Source organism: Heterocephalus glaber, unplaced genomic scaffold, assembly GCF_053883595.1.
Source record: "Heterocephalus glaber isolate CG9 unplaced genomic scaffold, H.glaber_assembly_v1.0 deba00001429, whole genome shotgun sequence".
Lineage (NCBI taxonomy): Eukaryota > Metazoa > Chordata > Mammalia > Rodentia > Bathyergidae > Heterocephalus > Heterocephalus glaber.
The window spans coordinates 25,147,723-25,162,944 of NW_028258294.1; the positions used below are offsets into that span (position 1 = coordinate 25,147,723).

The following is a 15,222-nucleotide window of genomic DNA, read 5'->3' on the forward strand; positions in this document are numbered from 1 at the left end:
ATACAGGCACACACATATTTTATATATTCTGTGTACTTTTTTTCTGTAAATTATATGTATTACAAATATTTTCTTCTAGGATGTGTCTTATTTTTATAGGTTGTTTATGATGCCTTTTGCCAATCAAATGTTATTTAAAAGTAACACAGGCATATTCATCACTTTATATTTTGTATTAATATTTTGTATAGGTATTAATTTTATACCTATTAACTATGAAGATGTTTTTATGAATGTTCTTCTAAAGTTTTATGTTTTGTTTTTCACTTTTATCTTTTAAATCTACTAGTTAATTCTTTCAGATTTTCTCTATAGACAATCATGTCATCTGTGAACAAGACAGTTTTTTTCCTTCCTGATTTGGATATATTTATTTCTTTTTCTTGTCTTAATTGCATTTTTTAGCACTTCTATGATGTTGAAAATGAGTGACGATAGTGGACATCCTTGCTTATTCTTGATCATAGGGAGAAATCTTCTAGTTTCTTGTCATTAAGTATGATGTTAGCTGTAGATTTGTAGATTCTTTTTTATTAAGTTGTGAAAATTCCCTTAGTTCCTAGTTACTTGGTTTTTTATTTTGAATGATATTGAATTTCATCAGGCATTTCTTCTGCATCAGTTGATAAGATAGATTATATTCATTGATTTTTGAACATTGAACCAAACTTACAAATCTGGGATAAAGCCCACTTGGTGGTGGTGTGTAGTTCTTTCTATACATTGTTAGGTTTAATTACCTAATATTTTGTTGAAGAGTTTTACATCTATGTTCATGAGAAATATTGGTTTGTAGTTTTCTTTTCTTGTTTGGTTTTAATATTACAGTTATGTCGACTTCCTAGAATGCATGTGGAAGTATTCCTTTTGCTTCTGCTGGAAAGATTGTAAAGCATTGATATAACTTCTTAAATGTTTGTTAGAATTTACCAGTGAACTCCTCTTGCTCCACTTCTTCATGCCTGTTTTTCTGGACTAGAGTGCTCTTCCTAGTTATATCCATAATATAAGTATGACTTGCCCTTTGTTTTTCTTTCTCCGGGACCATTTTACCATATTTCATTTTCTTTCTCCAAGGCACCAGATACTGAGACTTTTGTTTTCCTAATGCCATTCACTTAACCTCCTGAGATCTGTCTTTTCAGAAGCCTGCCCAGTGTGTAAGCATATAGGTGGGATGAATCTACTATGGTTTTATAATGATAATCTCCACTTGTATTTCTTGCCTTTTGTTTGAGATCTCAAGTTTAGAAAACAAGACTGATTAGGTAATGATCTGGTAATAAATAACCTGCAAATGTCAGTGGATTATCACAACAAAATTTATATCTTCTTCATGCTACATTTCTACCCATCATGGTCACACAGGGATTCAGACACAGTAACAACTATTTCCAATACTGGTGACTGGAAAAGGAGGGAAAAAGAGTATGTATGGCACAGGGAAGAAAGTTTCTGGTCTTATCCTCAGGTGACATATTTTCCTCTCAAAAATCAATTGCCAAAGTTACATATAGCCATCCAATAACCAGGTGGTCAGAACATAATGGAAAAGCTGAAAATATTAGGTGAACAATTTTAATGACTCTCAGAGTGAACAAGAATCCTTTTTATATTTCCTAAGGTCTCACAACTATGCTTCAACCTTTCTCTGAATTTAAAGGAAAAGTATACCCATCTCCTCCTCCTTTTCACAATATGAAACAAACTTGCTAAGAATTTCTATGTAAAATTATACAAGTCTTCATGTTTCATAAAGGCAGTTTTCACCTCTCAAGAATATTAGAGCAAAAGATACCTATTACATGTACCTCTGATTCACACAGAAATACTTCTCTTTATGAAGCTGAATGTGAGTCTTAACTCTCTCTAGCTCTATAAAATAGAATTAACAACACGAATAACCAATAAAATGATAATGATAAAACAGGACAGTAATTTGGCTATTGCTCTGGACCAAATATGTTGTATAATGTTATATTGATGAATTAATGTAATTCTGACATCAACTTTCTTAAGTGGACACTAATAGTCTATTTTTTTCTTGTTAATAGTCTATTTTTTAAATTAAATTTATTGGTACATTTTAGGTATAGAATATAATGACATTCATCATTGGAAATTTGCACCTTTACATAATCTACCTTGGTTCTTATTTCTCCTTCTTCCCCTGCCCTCCCTTCAACCCCTCCATACCTCCCTATTTACAAAGGCTTTGTTTCCATTTTTTAATTTTCTTATATTAAATCCATTCCCATCTTTTCTTTCCCCTACCCCTCCCACTTCCCCTTCCACTTTGCTCCTTTTCTTCCTATTTCACATTATTATTTTCACATTATCCCATTATACCTTTTAGACCTTATTTACACTTTCAGTTTCTCACACTAGAGAAACTATTCAATATTCACACATGTGTGTCCTATTTATTTTGCTTAAGAGTATCACCTCAATGTGCATCCATTTAGCTATAAATGTCTCTAAATTCTCATTTTTTTGTGGCTGAGCACTACTCCATTTAAAAAAAAAAAACCACATTTTCTTTATCCAGTCTCCAGTTGATAGGCATTTGGGCTGCTTCCATGTTTTAGCTATCATGAATTGTGCTGCTATGAACATGGGCACACATATATCACAGTGGTATGATCCTTTTAATTCTTTGGGGAAGATAACCCAGCAGAGGAATAGCTGGGTCAAATAGGACTTCCAATCTGATTTCTCTGAGGTATCTCCATACTGATTTCCATACTGGTTGTACCAGTCTACACTCCTCCCAGCAGTAGAACAGTGTTCCTTTATCCCCACAGCCCTGCCAGCATTTGTTATTGGTTGATTTCATGATAGCAGCCATTCTTTCTGTGGTGAGGTGGAATGTCAGCATTGTTTTCATTTGCATCTCTCGAATGACCAGTGATGTTGAACATTTTTTCATATGTTTATTTGCCATTTCTACTTCTTTGTCTGAGAAATATCTGTTAATTTCAGATGCCCATTTTTGGATAGAGTCTTTAATTTTGGGAGGTCTGACTTTTTTAAGTTCTTTATAGATTCTAGATAGTAGAGTTTTCTCTGAGGAACGGCAGGTAAAAAATTTCCTCACATTGTTTGTAATCTCTTCACACTATTGGTGGTTTCTCTTGCTGTGCAGCAGGTTTTTAATAAGAGATCTTGTTGATTGTGCTACTTCACGGGCAACTGAGGTTTAGTTCATAAAATATTTTCCTACACCAATGTCGTCAAGTGCACTACCTCACTGCTGTTCCAGGTGGTTCAGAGTTTCTGTTTTAATGTTTAGATCTTTAATCCACTTTGATTTTAGTTTAGTGCATGGTGAGGTATAATAGGTCTAGTTTTAATCTTTGGCAATTTGAAACCCAATTTTTCTGGCACCATTTATTAAAGAGGCTATCTTTCCTGCAGTGACGGTATTTGGCTCCTTTGTGGAAGATGAAGTGGCTGAGTGTGTCTGGAGTTGTTTCTGCATCTTCGAAACTGTTCCACTGGTCCTCAGGTCTGTTTCTTTGCCAGTACCATGCTGTTTTTATCACATTAGCTTTGTAGTATAGTTTCAAGTTGGGGATTGTGATACCCCCTGCCATGTCTCTGTTGCCTAAAATTGCTTTTGATATTCTAGGTCTCTTCTTGTTCCAAATGAATTTTTTTATTGCTTTCTCAATGTCCATGAAGTATGCTCCTGGAATTTCAATTGGGTTTGCATTGAATCTATATAGCAGTTTTGGAAGTATGGCCACTTTCACTATGTTGATTCTACCTACCCAGGAGCAAGGGATGTCTTTCCATTTTCTGATATCATCTTCAATCCCTCTCTTCAGGATGCTGTAGTTTTCAGTGAAGAAGTGTTTGATTGCTTTTGTTAGGTTGATTCCTAGGTATTTCAGTTTTTTGGATGCTATTGTGAAAGGAATAGTTTGCCCTATTTCTCTTTCAGTGAGTCTATTGTTTGTGTAGAGCACAGCTATTGATTTTTGTGTGTTGACCTTGTATCCAGCTACCTTACTGAATCTGGTTAAGTCTAGAAAACTTAAGGTGGAATTCTTGGAGTCTTCAATATGCAGTATCATGTCACCTGCAAATAATGACAATTTGACTTCTTCATTTCCTATCTTTATTCCTTATTTCTTTCTCTTGTCTAATTAGTGTGGCTAATGTTTCCAAAACTATAATGAACAAGTGTGGTGATAGTGGACATCCTTGTCTTGTTCCTGATTTTAGTGTGAAGGATTTCAGTTTTTGACCATTTTGTATGATATTGGCTGTTGATTTTTCATAGATGGCTTTTATCACATTGAGGTAGAGACCATCTGTTCCAATTTTTTGTAGGGTTTTTATCATAAATGCATGTTGGATCGGGTCAAATGCTTTTTCTGCATCTATTGGGATGATCATATGGTGTTTGTCCTTGGCTCTATTGATATGGTATATTACATTGATTGATTGATTTGTGTATGTTGAACCATCCCTGCATCCCTGGGATGAATCCCACTTGGCCAGGGTGTGTGAACTGCTGGATGATCTTCTGCCTTCTATTTGCCAGTAACTTAGTAAGGATTTTTGCATCTATGTTCCTTAGTGAGATTGACCTATAGTTTTCTTTTTTGGTTGGGTCTTTCTCTGCTTTGGGGATCAAGGTGATGCTTGCTTCCAGGAATGAGTTTGGGAGTATTGCTTCCCTTTCAATTTCATTGAAGAGTTTAAACAGTAGCATCAGTAGATCCTCTCTAAATGTCTTGTAGAATTCAGCAGTGAAGCCATCAGAACCCAGACATTTCTTTGTTGGTAAGTTTTTAATTATGTTTTCAATTTCATTGATTGATATTCGGTCGTTTAGAATTTTTAGGTCTTTGTTCAACTTCGGTAATTCATACATATTTAGGAATCTGTACATTTCTTCTGTATTTTCTACCTATTGACATATAGGTTCTCCAAGTAGGTATTGATGATCCTCTAGATTTCATCCTTTTCACTCCTAATTGCATGAATTTTGGCTTTTTCTTTCCTTTTTCTGATAAGGATGGCTAAGGTTTGTCAATTTTGTTTATTCTGTTGCAGAACCAACTCTTCACTTCTTTGATTTTTTGTATCGTTCTCTTAGTCTCCATTGCATTGATTTCTGCTCTGATGTTTATGATTTTCACCCTTGTATGAGCTTGGGTTTGTCCTGCTCTTCGTTTTCTAGAAGGTTGAGGTTCAGCATTGGGTTGTTTAATTGGGTTTGCTCTGTTTTCCTAATATGAATATTCTCTGCTATGCATTTCCCTCATAAGAGTGATTTTATCATGTCCCATATATTCCTATATGTTGTATTGTCATTGTCATTTAATTGTAGGAAGTGTGTGATTTCTTCTTTAATTTCCTTTGTGACCCATTGGTTATTCTGAAGTGTGTTGTTCAATTTCCATGTACTTATGAAATTTTTACAGTTTCTTTTGCTATTGATCTCTAATTTCATCATGCTATGGTCTGATAATATAGAGGGGATAACTTCAGTTCCTTTGCACTTACTTAAACATGTTCTATGAATGAGTATGTGTTCAATTTTAGAGAATGACCCATGTGCAGCTGAGAAGAATGTGTATTTTGATTTTGTTGGGTGGAACACTCTGTAAACATCTGTTGAGTTCATTTGTTCAAGAGTTTGAATGTGTTGTAGTATTTCCTTGCTTATTCTTTGTCTAGTTGATCTATCTGTTTGTGAAAGTAGGGTATTGAGGTCCTCCACTACTATTGTGTTAGTGCTTATTTGATTTTTTCATGTCCATTAGTATTTGTTTTATATAATTGGGGACACTGGTGTTTTTGTGCATATATGTTTATGATTGTAATATGTTCCTCTTGGATTGTTCTCTTTACAAGGATGTAGTGTCCTTCTTTGTCTCTTTTAATAAGTGTTGGTTTGAAATCCACTTGATCTGCAAAGAAGATATGTTCTCCTGCTTTTTTTCAGTTTCCTTTTGTATGGAGTATTGTTTTTCACCCTTTAACTTTCAGTCTATGAGTTTCTTTTTGAATAAAGTGTGTTTCTCGTATGCAGAATATTGTCGGATCTTGCTTCTTGACCCATTTTGTCAGTCTATTTCTTTGGTGAATTGAGACCATTAACATTGATAGTTATAACTGATACATATTGACTTATCATTGCCATGACTTTTTCTTTTTGTTAGATTCTCCCCCTTTGCATTTAATTTCTTTTTGAGTCTGATGAATTCATTTTGCTGTGTTTCCTGGGGTTGTGATCCTCATTGTCTTTTCCTAGGATATTGTTTAAAATTTGTTGGACTGCTCTTTTGCTATTCATGAAGTTCCTAAGGTGGTCTTTATCATGAAAGTATCTTATTTCTGCATCAATGTTGAAAGATAGTTTTGCAGGGTACATCAATCTGGGTTGGAGGCTGTTTTCCTTTAGGGCTTGAAATATTTTACTCCAGGCTCTTCTTACCTTCAGGGTTTGCATTGAGAAATATGCTGTGCTTCTGATGGACTTTCCTTTATATGTGATTTGTTTCTTTTCTCTAACTGCTTGTAGAATTTTGTTCTTATGTTGGGTTTCTGGAATCTTAACTATTATATGCCCATGTGTAGTTTTTTTTTTTTTTTTTTTTTTTGATCAAGGCTAGTTGGAGTTGTATATGCCTCACTTATCTATATGTGAAGTTCTTTTCTCCTGATTGGGAAGTTTTCTGCCATTTCTTCTGTGAACAGTTTTTTTATGTCATCTGCACTCTCTCCTGTTTCTTCATTGACTCCAATCAGTCTTATGTTATTCTTCTTTGCATAGTCTAGCAGCTGCTGGTTTGATTTCTTGTGGTCCCTTACTATTTTAAAGAAATTTTTCTTTTCCTGGTCCCTAATTGCAATCCTGTCTTCTATATCTGAAATTCTGTCCTCACATTGGCTCATTCTGCTGCATAAACTTTCAATAGAGTTTTTAATCTCCTGGAAATCTGTTTGCATCTGTTTTATGGCTTCCATTTGTTTCCTATGTTGGGATTCCTTCATGTTCCTTAGCTCATCTAATTGTTTTTTTCTTTTTGGCACTGGGGATTGAACTCAGGACCTTGCACTTGAGAGGCAGGCGCATTGCCACTGGGCTAAATCCCTGGCCAAGCTCCTCTATTTTTTAATCTGTGTCCTTTCTAGATTTATTAATCATGTCTTGCACTATGGGGACAATCTCTGCTGTTATCTGAGAAATTATTTCTGATTTCATTTTTTCCAGATCCTCTTTTGTTCAGGGCATCCAGGTGGTTGAGTATCAGATTGTTCCATCTCGTTTCCCTTTGAGGTTGCTTTAGGTGATCTGGAAGTCTGGTTTTGAGACTTGTTTACATGTCTTCTCATTTCATGTGTGCTGCTGGTGCCCCTGTGGTTCACCTCCTGAGCACTGGGGGTGGTAGTATGGTGGCCGGGAATGTTTCCTTCTCTACACTGGGGGCAGCTCTGCTCCTGGGCACTGGGGCTGGTGATATGGTGGCCTTCAAGGTTCATCTCCTCTGCCACTAATAGTCTATTTTATAGATGAGAAAACAAAAGCACAAGAGAGTTCAGAATCTTGTGTAAAGTTCCACATCAGTAATCCAAGGAGGTGGGATTCCATTTTCATCATTCTGACTCAATTAATATGACATACTTCCTTTCTGTCTTCTGTTTTTATTTTTTACCATACTACTAGATGTGCTTATTTTTTTCTATTTTGATATTTGAGAGCTTAGTTTAGACTAGTACCTGTCATATTCATATCAATATACAAATAATGGTCATCCTGACTCAATGACAATCTTTGCTGATTTTTCACTCCTCATTCTCTAATATCTTCTAGTCTTCTGTTAGATGTTTTAAAATAATTTAATATTCCTAGACACACTGAATTAATACTACTGATAAAATATCATGGTAGAGTCATTGACTCTATGAATATCCTAAAATATATCATCTCTATTTTCCATTATATTGGTCATGATTTAGTCAGAAGAAAATAGTACTTTGGGTGTTCATACAGAGATGATTTAGTAGAAAGAATTGGTAAGGTGCAGGAGGAAAAGAATTAAGGGAAAGCTGAGATATTCAGAGATCAACAACAGCAGAAGGGCATTACTGACCCAGGGTTTAAAAGACAGTGGAAGGAAATTTCTTTCTTGAGTCCCAAAAAGCAGGAACATTTAGTAAGAATTTTATCAAATAAGGGGCTATTAGAAGGACCTAGGACCATAGAAAAAGGGGCTATCTTCAGGCTTAGGGGAAACACCTACTAATGATGCTAGTCAAGGTGGAACAAGAGACTGGAAATTTTTATGGCATCTTCTCTTCTACCATCTCTGGTATTCTATGAGTTCCTCCCATTAGCCAATATTTCCAGCCAGTTGAAAAAGGAATATAGCCTAAGAAGTGTAGTTCTTTTCAATCCAGATGATTCTACCAGAAACACAGAAACTCAACTTGATAACAAGCAATTGACCAGCATGCCTACCATCTCTGTAATTTCCTGCAATGAGATAGATTTTATATAACTCATCACTATCATTAAAAATTCATTTGTCTTATATATGTTATTTGATAATAATCCGCTTGAATGTATTTTCCACTTTCAAAGTGACTGAGTTGTTATATTATAGGCAGAACTTCATTGAATACATTTTACTAATCACTGAGGGGGTAATAATTTCACATAGCAAGTGAAAGCTGATAATTTATGGTCTGTTGTGCATACTTGTGTATTTCTTTCCTCTCTGCTCCCATCCTAGATACTTAAAATTAAAATATTTTATTTCAGAATTACTTACTGCTTTTTCTATTGAATGACCAAAATAATAGTTTTTCAGTTGATATGTGGGATTATGGTCCTTAAGAATGGAGATCTATGGCTGTGTCTATGAGCCATAAATTTACCTTGTTAAAAATGAGAATAAAGTCTATTATACTGGTGTTGGTGAGTCATATATAACAGCAGCACTTCTCAAACAGTTTTTTTATACTTATCACTTATGCTCTACAAAAAAAATCAAAGTGTAATAAAATAAGTTTGGGAAAAGTTGCATAATTTATCCCCCTTTAGAAAAATCATACTGTCTAAAAGTTAGTGATATTTGGGAAAAAATTAATTCTGTTTATCATTCTAAAACTAAAACATTTAGAAGCATTGGTTTTCTATCATCATTTAGGTGAGAGGTAGTAGGTGTTTGAACTAGGCCTATGAACATGGGGGTGATATAACAGATGGAGGTGAAATTATGGACATTATTAATGGAAATTGCCTTCTTATTGGACTGAAAGTGGTACTGAGTTGAAGTGAGAAGTCAAGAGAAGCCAAATGAATTACTGCCAGATTTGATCATTTTAAAAATGATCAAAAAGGGCCCCAGAGCACTGAGGAGGTGAGCCTCTTGGGCTGCCATACCACCACCCCAGAGTGCCAATGAGGTGAGCCCCTAGGCAACTGTACCACCACCACCCCAGAACACTGAGGAGGCGAGCTGTGTGGGTGCCAACACCACTACCCCCTGGCTGTGCCAAGCCATTACCTGGATCCACACCACAGAGTTGTTGCAGGGGTCTTAAAGGACATTGTTCTGAGCTTGAGAAGATAGAGTAGAAGTGAATAACAGAAAGAGGGCCTCTCTGAGGCCCCTTGATGAAAATTAAAGCCCACAGGAAAAGTGAAGAAAATCTCTGCAGTGAAGGCACATCAGATCACCTTAGCTGGGAGAGCAGCAGTGCAGACCAGAGGAGCATGGCTACAAGCAGATCCCAGCCTGGGCTCCACCCCAACCCCAGAGGCTAGGGCACACCAGCCAAAGCCAAGGGCCTGCCTTGAAAAGAGCTGCACAGGCACAAAAGCAACAACCAGAGATTTTCCCCAATACCATCAGTAAGTGCACAAGACCCTAGCCAGAAGCTTGCACACACAACAGGAACTGAGGTACACAGCCCCCAACCAAAGGCCCTCCCAGACAACAGCTGTGTAGGGGCCATAGCCAGTGGCACACCTAGATATCATCCCAAGTGTGCACAGGCCCCAGCCAGAAGCCCACCCAGCCAACAGGTCAACTCAGGGATCCAGAAGGCCACCTTTTTGAACCCAGGAATTAATGTTCTGGTGAGCAGCAGGGAAAAGGCAGTTCTGTGGCTTGCTGAGAATTGAAGACCACTGAGTGAGCAAAAAGTTGCCTCAACAAAGGCACAGCAGGCTGCATCTGTTGAAATGGGAAGTATGTAAACAAGTCTCAAGACTTCCAGATCACCTAAGACAACCCCAAAGGGAAATGAGATGTAACAGTCTGTTATTCAACCACCTGGGCTCCCTGAACTGGCAACAAAAGAGGACCTGGAAAAAATTAAATCAGAAACATTTTCTCAGATAACAGCAGAGATTGTGCCCATAGTGCAAGACATGATGAATAAATCTAGAGTGGACACAGATAAAAAATTAGAGGAGCTGAGGAACATAATGGAATGCCAACATAGGAAACAAATGGAAGCCATAAAACAGATGCAAACAGATTTCCAGGAGATTAAAAACTCCATTGAAAGTCTATGCAGCAGAATGAGCCAATGTGAAGACAGAATTTCATATATAGAAGATAAGATTGGAATTAGTGACCAGGAAAAGGAAAATTTCTTTAAAATAGTAAGAGACCCCAAGAAATTAAACCAGCAGCTGCCAGATGATGCAAAGAAGAATAACACAGGACTGATTGGAATCAATGAAGAAACAGGAGAGAGTGCAGATGACATAAAAAAACTGTTCACAAAAGTAATGGCAAAAAACTTCCAAGCAGGGGAAAAGAACTTGATATACAGATAAGTGAGGCATGTAAGACTCCAACTAGCCACGATCAAAAAATTCTACAAATAGGCATTTAATAGTAAAGATTCCAGAAACCCAACATAAGAACAAAATTCTACAAGCAGTTAGAGAAAAGAAACAAATCACATACAAATGAAAGTCCATCAGAAGCACAGCAGATTTCTCAATGCAAACCCTCAAGGCAAGAAGAGCTTGGAGTGACATATTCCAAGCCCTAAAGGAAAGCAGCTTCCAACCCAGACTGATGTACCCTGCAAAGCTATCTTTCAAAATTGGTGGAGAAATAAGATACTTTCATGACAAAGAGCACCTTAGGAACTTCATGAATCCTAAAGCAGCACTCTAAAAAATTTTAGACAGCATCCTAGGAAAAGACAATGAGGATTACAGCCCCAGGAAGCACAGCAGAATGAATCCATTGGGCGCAACAAGCAATTATATGCAAAGTAGGAGAATCCAACAACAAAAATGTGATGACAATGATAAGTCAATATGTATCAGTTATAACTATCAATGTTAATGTTCTCAATTCACCAGTCAAAAGAAATAGACTGGTAGAATGGGTCAAGCAAAATCCACCAATATGCTGCATAAAAGAAACACACAATTTCAAAAAGCAACTCATAGACTGAAAGTTAAAGTGTGGAAAACAATACTGCATGCAACAGGAACCCGAACAAAAGCAGGAGTAGGTATCCTCTTTGCAGATCAAGTTGATTTCAAACCAAAATCTGAAACACTTCTAGTCCCAAGAATTTCAGATAAGGGACAGTCAACCTGTATGTACAAATCTACTATGAACATGTGCTTTCATTTCTTTTATGTAAAAACTGAAGAACAGAGCTGTTGGTTGCTAACAGTAATACCAGAAATTTCTATATTGTTTTCCAAAATGGCTTCATCATTTTACGTTCACATTATCAGTATTAAAAAGTTCTAAATTGTTCACACCTAAGCTGACATTTGTTCTTTTAAAATTTTTAACTTAATCTCTCTAATGAGTGTATAATGCAATCTTGTTATTTTAGTGATTAGTATTTTTCTTATTCTAGTATTGCACACCTTTCCTTGTGCTGTACTGGCTATTTATCATCTTGTGTCTGCTTTTGAATTGGGTTGTCTATTTATGAGCTGTAAGAATTCTTTATATATTCTGGTCATAGGTTATACACATTATAAATATGTTCTGGTTAAAGACTACTTTTCATTTTCTTAATGATGTCTTTTAAAATTCTAAATTTTAATGGAATCTCATCAATATTTTTCTTTTATACATCATGTTTTTTGTATCCTAGGATATTCTCGCCTACCCTAAATTCATGAACATTTTCCCTCATAATTTCTTCTTAAAGTTTTATACTTTTAGGCTTTCATATTTAAGTTCATAGATCCTTTCAAGTTATTTTTATGTATGTAAAAAAATGGTTGAGGTTAATTTTTTACATATGATACCAGGTGTTCTAGTACTGTTTGTTGAAAACTTTATCTTTTCCTCTGCTCTTGAGTTGAGTTTATGTTCTATAAAATGTTAATGTTAAACAATCTTTCAAAAATCAGTGGACCATATATATGTGGTTCTATTTCTAGATTCTCTGTTTTATTCCTTTGATCTGTATGTCTTTCCTTATGCCAACATTTCCCTGATTACTGTAGTTTTATAAGAAGTCTTAAAATCAGGTAATAAGTATCTTCCAACACTGTTATTTTTTTCTTTTTCCTTTTCCAGGTCCTTTGTATTCCCACATAACTTTTAAATTTCAATATCCAATTCTTCATTTATAGCAGCTATACATAGACCTGAATTTTTATATATATCTTGTGTTTTCTAATCCTGCTCAATTCAAATACAAGTTCTAGGGGATCCTAGAGATTTCTTAGTATTTTCTCTGTAGATGATCACTTCATCTACATATAGATTTTATGTCTACTTTGGCAATCCTATGCTATTCGTTTATTTTTATTGCCAGACTAATTTGGTTTGGGCCTATGTTTCAAAGTTTAATGGACAGTTGAAGAGCAGGCATATCTGCCCTTGTTCCCTACCTTAGAGAGAAAGCATTGTATCTTTTCCATTCATATAAGGTATTTTTGCTGGAAGTATGGAGTACATGTCTTTTATTGTTGAGAAGGTTCTGTTTTACTTCTAGTCTCCTGATAGCTTTTACCATGAACAGCTGTAGAATTTAGTCCAATACTTTTTCTCCAACTGCCGACAGGATCACATGGCTTTTTCCTTTCCGTTGTTAAAATGATGACCTATGGGGGTGGATCTTCCAATCCTGAACCAACACTGCCATCCCTATAATAAAACCACTTACTACATACTGCCATATCTGACTTCAAATAGTTTGTTTTGTTAAACAAATGTTTATTTATGTTCATACTTTTCTATTATCTTTATACAGTTTTAATATTAGCACAGTGTTGATTTCCTAAAATGAGGGGAGACGTGTTCCTTCTTTTTTCTGCTTTAAATGTTTGATATAGTTTATCAGTTAAAATATATATGAGCAGGGCCAGGGATTTAGTTCAGTGGTTCCACTGCCTGCCTTGCAAGTGCAAGGACCCGAGTTTGATCCCCACTAACAAAAAAAAAATACATATAAGCTTGTTGTTGTCATATAGGTAGGTTTTCAAGCTAGGACTATACTTTCCTTAATAGGTGCTATTCAAATTTTATATTTCTTCCAGAGTCAGTTTCATTAATTTGTCTTCCAAGGTACTGCATAGAAGTTGTCAAATTTATTTCAAAAAAGATTTTTAAAAAAATGCTTTCTATATCCTTTTAAATTCTGTAAAATCTGTGGTAATGTCCTCTAAATCTTGATATTATAGTTTTAAAAAAAAATGTATAGTTGATATTGTGTAATAGGATGAAAAGGTCTAAAGGAGTAGGGGAAGTGGGAGGGGTAGGGGAAAGTAAAGAAGGGAAAAGAATGAATATGAGAAAAGGAAAAAAATGCAAATAAAATCTTTGTGAATGGGGAAGGGTGGAAGCGGTGAAGGGAGGGCAAGGAAATGGGAAAAAAATAAGAACCAAGATACTCATGTAAAGGTACAAGATCCCAATGATGAACGTAACTGTATTTTATACCTAAAATGTACCAATAAACTTAATGGAAAAAAATGATCAAAAATGGCCAGGGGTTTAGGTCAGTGGCACCACATCTGCCTCAAAAGCACAAGGTCCTGAGTTCGATCCCTGATACATAAATAAAAAAATAAAAATAAAAATGATCAAAAATAGTTGTTTCAGTAACACAATAGGGGATGGATGAAGATATTTACTATAGCATCATTTATAATAAGAAGAAATATCAGAGCTCCAGTGCTGCTAACTTGGTTACAGACTCTCTTTCACTTGTTTGCCCTTAGTTATTTTTTGTCAACTATGTACAATTACTTGTGGGGTGATAAATACATTTTTCTCCTTTCTCATTCCTGCTCATTCCTATGTCTCCTTAAATGTCTCCTTGGATTGCCTGCATTCCACAGCCCTTGCTGAGCACAGCTGTATAAAGATTTGAGGGTAAGTATGGTGGGAGTGGCATGAAAATTCCTTTATGCCCCTGAGGAACATTTGTGCTGTTGTATTATCTACTGCTGATTTGTTATGAGCTTATTTTAATTAAGCCTCATAATGAGTGCTGAATAGGCTTTACAGAAGTAGATGTAGAAAGGGAAAAGAAATAAGGTAAGTTAGGTTTTTTCCTTTTTTTTTTTTTTTTTTTTTGGTACTGGGTATTGAACTCAGGACCTTGAGCTTGTGAGGCAGGCAGCAGAACCACTGAGCTAAATCCCCAGCCCTAAAAGTTTTTTTTTTTTTTTGGTACCAGGGTTTGAATTTGGGACCTCATGGTTGAAAGGCAGGTGGTAGAACCACTGAGCTAAATCCCTGGCCCTAATATCCTTTTTTTTTTCTTTTTGTTTTGGTACTGGGGATTGAACTCAGGACCTTGTGCTTGCTAGGCAGGCAGCAGAACCACTGAGTTAAATCCCCAGCCCCCAGTTTTTTTTCTAATAACACCAAAAGCAACTAGTCACCTTAGCAAAATCAATCCAGTTTTATTTGTAAGCATTGGATTTATCTATTTGCTTGCTTCATTGAGTGAGATGTTCAGTAACTTTATTCCTTGCATGAGAATGGAAGGGCTAGTTGGTTTGTTTTGTACTGCAAGTCACTGTAGGAACATGATTGCAGGTCACTCCATATGAAATTAGACTAGAGGATGGACTTAAAAATCTCCAGGAGGAAGTCCTTGTCTCATCACTCAGGTTGGCTACCATTTGTGACTCAAAGTCTTGTAAGGATCATTTACAAAATGGAGAAAGTTTACCTTGACTACAAAGGCCCCCAATTGTTTTTCATGAAGTGCTAACACATCACTTGTCCCCGCATTCCT

General features: G+C 35.9%; 1 long non-coding RNA gene across 3 annotated transcripts in view; it reads left to right on the forward strand.

The window, feature by feature from the left end:
• Positions 1-15,222, forward strand: part of LOC110344325 (uncharacterized) — a 377,838-nt gene that overhangs the window by 360,566 nt on the left and 2,050 nt on the right. For all 3 annotated transcript variants that reach the window (XR_015451649.1, XR_015451648.1, XR_015451650.1), the window contains one exon: positions 14,315-14,348. This is a non-coding gene — a long non-coding RNA (uncharacterized LOC110344325). The remainder of the gene's footprint in view (positions 1-14,314; positions 14,349-15,222) is intronic.